At 40.6% G+C, this 6,279-nt stretch overlaps 1 pseudogene; it reads left to right on the forward strand.

Moving 5' to 3' along the window:
- Positions 1 to 2,555: 2,555 nt before the first annotated feature.
- LOC113222306 lies at positions 2,556 to 4,328 on the forward strand (annotated as a pseudogene).
- The last annotated feature ends 1,951 nt before the right edge of the window (positions 4,329 to 6,279 follow it).

The raw sequence follows: 6,279 nt of genomic DNA on the forward strand, positions 1-6,279 counted from the left end.
TGAAAATGCACTTAAGGCGCACAGAAGGACAAAGAGCAGTGCCAGTGCCTCCTAGGTGGTCACTGAGTACTTTACTGAACAGGATGGGTGTCCCGAGGGATAGAATGGCCTGCCGTGACACTTACAAAGGTCTGTGTTGGAGTCTGCACTGCCTCTTCCTGAGTTTGTTACCTTGAAAAGGCTTGTCCGTTTATTTGAGTTTCAGTTTTTCATTGACTGTAAGATACATTTTGTCAGTACAGCTTGAAAGATAAAAATACTATTTCCAAAGAGGCAAGATAAAATGATGCATTTTATTTGCTAAAAATTCGTATTTATTTCTTCTCCAGAGTGAGTGTAGTAAGTTTTAAAGGTCTGTTCTTTTTAAGGGTAATTTCAAATGGAACTGGACTTAGCTTTGTCAATGTTTCTGGTGAAATAAAAGTATGATAGATAAATTGATGATTTACAAAGATTCACCAAAATGTCAGTTCCCCTCTTGTAGCATGGTGAAGAATTTATGACAGTGGTCACATCTGTATCCTCTTATCTGGATATCTGAGGGTTTCTTTGGTGTTGTTTTTTGTTTCTTTGGAGACGCTGTCTTGCTCTGTAGCCCGGCTGAAGTGCAGTGGCTCCATCTCTGCAACTTCCACCTCCCGGGTTCAAGTGATTCTCCTGTGTCAGTCTCCCGTGTAACTGGGATTATAGGCACCCACCACCACACCCAGCTAATTTTTGTATTTTTAGTAAATACGGTTTTTTACGCCTGGCACGGTGGCCCATGCCTGTAATCCCAGCACTTTGGGAGGCCAATGTGGGCAGATCACGAGTTCAGGAGTTCCAGAGCAGCCTGACCAACATGGTGAAAAATTGTCTCTACCATAAATACAAAAAAATTAGCTGAGCCTGGTGGCAGGCACCTGTAATCCCAGCTACTCGGGAGGCTGAGGCAAGAGAATTGCTTGAACCCGGGAGGTGGAGGTTGCAGTGAGCCAAGATCTTGCCACTGCACCCCAGCCAAAGTGACAATGCAGGGCTCTGTCTCAAAAAACAAACACACAAACAGCAAAAAGGCGGGGTTTTGCCATGTTGTCCAGGCTGGTCTCAACCTCCTGACCTCAGGTGATCACCCGTCTCAGCCTCCCAAGGTGCTGGGATTACAGGCCTGAGCCACCACGCCTGGCCCACTCTGTTTTCTTTTTATTCCCTAAATTTTAATATGTTTGAGTTTGTCTGTTCCTTTATCACTAGAAGAAATTCTGCCTAATCCTTCGTAAAAAGAAAAATCTTCCTATGACTTCTGAAAGTGTTCTGGTTTTATCTTTCATATTTGAATATATAATAAGTTGATTATGGTTCATGGAATAGAGAAGAAGACAATGCATTTTCCCAGGTAGATGCCAGCCTGGTTTGCCTCATATTTTAAAGTGCATGTGATTTCTTTTTCTATTCTACAGTGCCTACTCTATCATTCATCAACTTTCCATATAAATGCTGCGTCATTAAGACTTTTTTTTCCCTTGGTCTGCTTGCTCATGTCTCTGCTAATACTGTGCTGTCCTGAGTGTTTTCATTTGAAAATCTTAGAAGTATGTTAGACAAGCCATCACTCTTTTTTTAGATGACGAAAAAAGCGTTAGACGTTTGTCATTTTTACTACGTATGAAAAAGTAGTTTCTCTTGCCTAAAAAATCTCTGATTTGGGAATTTATGTGATTTCATAGTAATAGCATCTGGAAGTGGTGGCATTAGTGTCATTTTAAAAAACATATGTCATATTTCCTCCTATTCCTTTCTGCCTTGACATTGTGCAATAGAAATTTTAAAAATTGTTGTATTCGTGTTGTTAAATATCAATTACTGGTTTTATTTACTACTCAATTAAATTTAATGAGCCTACTCTCTCGGAGTAATCACATGGAATGGGCTCAGCTCCCCAGTTAACAAGCGACAGCACATGTAAAATATTGTCTACCAGGGAAATTCATTCAACACTTTGTGTTCAGACCGTATTTTGGTGGCTGGTTCCCTAAGCACCACTGCAGTGACACAAAATAATAAACCTTCGCAGAAAAAGTTTTGGCAAATATATTGCATAAGCCATTTAGATGCAGTGGGTCATTCTTATTACTTGGATTCGTGGAATCCCTTTCAAAATGTAAGTTACTAATACAAACAAAGATGGAACTTTACGAGCAGGTGGTTTTAAGAATAAGTAGTCTCAGGACTGGTAATATTAACTCCCTTAAGCACATCAGGTAGGAATTTATTATGACAGATAATAGAAATGTACAAAGTGAAGTTGAAAGGTAACTGCTAGCAGCACATCTTACTCCCTGGATTCTAATGAGATGGGTGTTTCTACTTTGCTGTTGTGTTTTTGAATAGTTCAATTCTAGCATTAGTACTGCTGTGTGGGAGGGAGTATGTGTGGACAGAGTAAGAGTTGTGACAATTGAGTCATAGAATAAATGCTTGAAAATTTTAGAATCATGTAAACAGCTTATTGATTGATTATTCCCAGTGCTGTCAGTCTCACCCATCCTTCTATCCACATGTGTGGAATGTTGTAGGACTCCATGACTTTTGAGGATGTGGCTGTGAACTTTACCCAGGAGGAATGGGTTTTGCTAGATTCTTCTCAGAAGAATCTCTACAGAGAAGTGAGGCAGGAAACCTGCAGGAACCTGGCTTCTGTAGGTGAGAATGACAACACATTTCACTTAATTACAGAAGCATTTCCCTATCATCAGTGCTGTTTGTGATTTGGAATGTGGCAAGGGAATGATTTGGTGAAGAAATCAGGCATGGGCACTGTGTACAATGAACATTAAATCTAGTCATGTTTCTATAGTTTGTAATAATTTGTGATAATTTTGTGGGTCTGCATTTTAGGAAACAAATGGAAAGACCAGAATATTGAAGATCACTTTGAAAACCCTGGGAAAGATATAAAATAATTTGCACTGAGAACAGGAAATAAAGTCCTCTGAAGGAATCTTAGCATGTTATGAACTTAAAAACAAGCAATCAAAACAAATAAGAGTCACTTGAAGTTTATTTTTTTTTTAGAAAAATTCCACCCAAAATGTAACGTGCTTCAGTGTAGCAGTCAGTGTTTGGAAAACAGTTTACTTGAAAATAGCACTACAAAATTGTGTACATGAATGTTACTAATTTGGTCATAGCCATGCAGGTGGTAGCTGTGTTTTCAGTAGTAACCCATTTACTTTCAAATAATTCGATCTGGCAAAAAAAGAAATAATAGTAATAATAATAATAATAATAATAATAATAATGCATTTTCCTTGGTATTGGCAGCAGTGTAAGTCCAAGACCTATTAATAAGTAGAAAGTTATTAAACCAACCAATAATAATGTGCTTGTCATATTTTTACAGAAATCATGTGGTACAGAGACTGTGTGAAAGCAAAGAAGGTAGTCAGTATGGACAAGTTGTCAGCCAAATTCCAAATCTTGATCTGAATGAGAACATTTCTACTGGATTAAAACAATGTGAATGTAGTGTTTGTGGAAAAGTCTTTGTACATCATTCCCTCCTTAACAGGCACATCCTAGCTCACTCCGGATACAAACCATATGGAAAGAAGCAATATAAATGTGAACAGTGTGGGAAAGTCTTCGTTTCTGTTCCAGGTGTTAGAAGACACAGGATAACGCACAGTGGAAATCCAGTTATAAAAGTACGATATGTGGGAAAGCATTTTATTTTCTCAATTCATTTGAAAGACATCAGAGAACTCACACAGGAGAGAAACCCTATAAATGTAAACAATGTGGTAAAGCGTTCACTGTTTCCGGTTCTTGTCTAATACATGAACGAACTCACACTGGAGGGAAACCCTAGGAATGTAAGGAATGTGGGAAAACATTCAGATTTTCTTGTTATTTTAAGACGTGTGAAAAGACTCACACTGGAGAAAGACCCTATAAATGTACCAAATGTGATAAAGCCTTCAGCTGTTCCACTTCCCTTCATTACCACGGAAGCATTCATACTGGAGAGAGACCCTAAGAATGTAAACAATGTGGCAAAGCCTTTAGTCATTTGAGTTCCTTTTGTAACCATAGAAATACTCATACTGGAGAGAAAGCCTATGAATGTAAACAAAGTGACCAAGTCTTCAATCACCTCCGTTCCTTTCACCTCCATGAAAGAATTCATACTGGAGAAAAACCCTATGAATATAAGAGATGTGGTAAAGGCCACACTCGTTCCAGTCACCTTACTCGCCGATGAAAGAAGTCATGATATAGAGTCTGGGTGTAGTGACTCGGCCTATAATCCCAGCACTTCGGGAGGCCAAGGTGTGTGAATTGCTTGAGCCCAGGAGTTCATAACCAGCCCGAATTACAACAATGCGAAACAGACTGGGCAACATGGCGAAACCCTGTCTCTAGAAAAAATAAAATAATGCGGGGCACGCTGGCTCACACCAGCTACTCCGGAGGCTGAGGCAGGAGAAGGGTGTGAACCTGGGAGGCGAAGCTTGCAGGGAGCCGAGATCGCACCACTGCACGCCAGCCTGGACGACAGAGCGAGACTCGGTCTCAAAAAAAAGAAAAAAAAAAAAAAAAAAAAGAGAAAATAATTAACTGGGCTTAGTGGCACATTTCAGTTGTCTTAGTTCTTTTTCAAGGACATAAAAAGCCACGGGGGGTTGGGAGAAAGCCCTGTACCTGCGGATCACGGGTCAAGGGATTGAGACCATCCCGGCCAACATGGTGAAACCTCGTCTCTACTTAAAATACAAAAATTAGCTGGGTGTGGTAGCATATGTTTGTAATCCCAGCTACTCAGGAGGCTGAGGCAGGAGAATCGCTTGAACCCAGGAGGCGGAGGTTGCAGTGAGCCGAGGTTGTGCCAGTGCACTCCAGCCTGGCGACAGAGTGAGACTCCATCTCAAAATTAAAGAAAATAAATAGATAAATAAATAAATAAAGCCACTTGAATGTAAGAAATGTGGTAAAACATTTACTCTTTCCCATTCCCTCATAAACATGAAAAGGCTCACACTGCACAGAAACCTTAAGAATGTAGGAAATGTGGTCAAGCCTTCAGATTTTCCTGTTTTTGAAGATTTGGGAGGAATCAGAGTGGAGAAAAGCCTTTTGAATCTAAATTTGTGGTAAGGCCTTCAGTTGTGTTAGTTCCATTTGAAGACATCAACTCTTTCCTGAGAAATACCCTATGAATACCCGGAATGTGGGAATGTTTCATTTCTCTCATACTCACTCAAGGACATATGAAAATGCACACTGTAGCTGGCTGGACCTTGTACATACAAGATCGTACACAGGATTAAAACTCTAATAGATTAGAAAATATCTTGGGTTTCTGTCGGTTTGCGGAAGGCAAAAACCTGTGATGTTGTTGGTTTTTGGTGGGAGAGTTTCACTCCGGAAAAAAAAATATTCTGAAGATGGAGGTCGTCCTAGATTGTATTTCAAGGTGAGTCTACTTGATGCCAGTGAAGCATATTTTGGCATATAATACATATGGTTATATTATATTTTGTCTATATTACCTCATTTTAAAAAGCCATTTTGTGAAAAATGTCAGAGTTAGATATACCAATGTTAAATTTCTGATCACGTGTCCAGAAGCACTGTGAAATGCAGCCTAGAATGCAAAATTCCCAGCCACTTCTCTGTTGAACTCTCTGCAGAGCAGCATTGCATCCAGTGGTTTTCAAGGTGCACTAGTGTGGCATGAGCTAGTCCTTGGCTTCCTGCTGAAGTTGGAATCCTGCAAATTGTTTAGGGGTGGTGTCAGCTTGTCCCATCTTTCCAGGTCATCATTAACCTTTCCTCAGCACCCACGTGGACTCAGAACTTACCTAGAGTCACAGGCAGGTCTGGGAAGCTGCCCTGAGCCTTTGTGCAGTCCATAATGGTTCCATGCCTCTGATCTGCTGGAGCACATTCTACAGAGGGATGGGCTGGCATAAGCCGTCCCTGCCGTTCTGAAAATTACGGAGATTCCTGGTATCTGCAGCCACATAGAAATAAATATCTGTGGACTCTCAGGCAGGAGAGGGATGCCATTCCCAGGCTCCTGTTCTTCCACTTAATGGCAGCAAGAGTGATTCCTGGGTTTCCTAATTGACTTCATAACAATTTTGGTGACTTTGTTGTGTCAATGACCACTCCTGTTTCTGTGGCATCCAGTTCACCTGTAAGGTTTTTGGGGATTATGTGGAAACTCGTGCATTTTTCCAGAGACTCACTGCATCCTGAATGCTCTCAGGCATCCACAAGCAGATCCCTGCCTCG

Source organism: Piliocolobus tephrosceles, unplaced genomic scaffold (genome assembly GCF_002776525.5).
Source record: "Piliocolobus tephrosceles isolate RC106 unplaced genomic scaffold, ASM277652v3 unscaffolded_30471, whole genome shotgun sequence".
NCBI lineage: Eukaryota > Metazoa > Chordata > Mammalia > Primates > Cercopithecidae > Piliocolobus > Piliocolobus tephrosceles.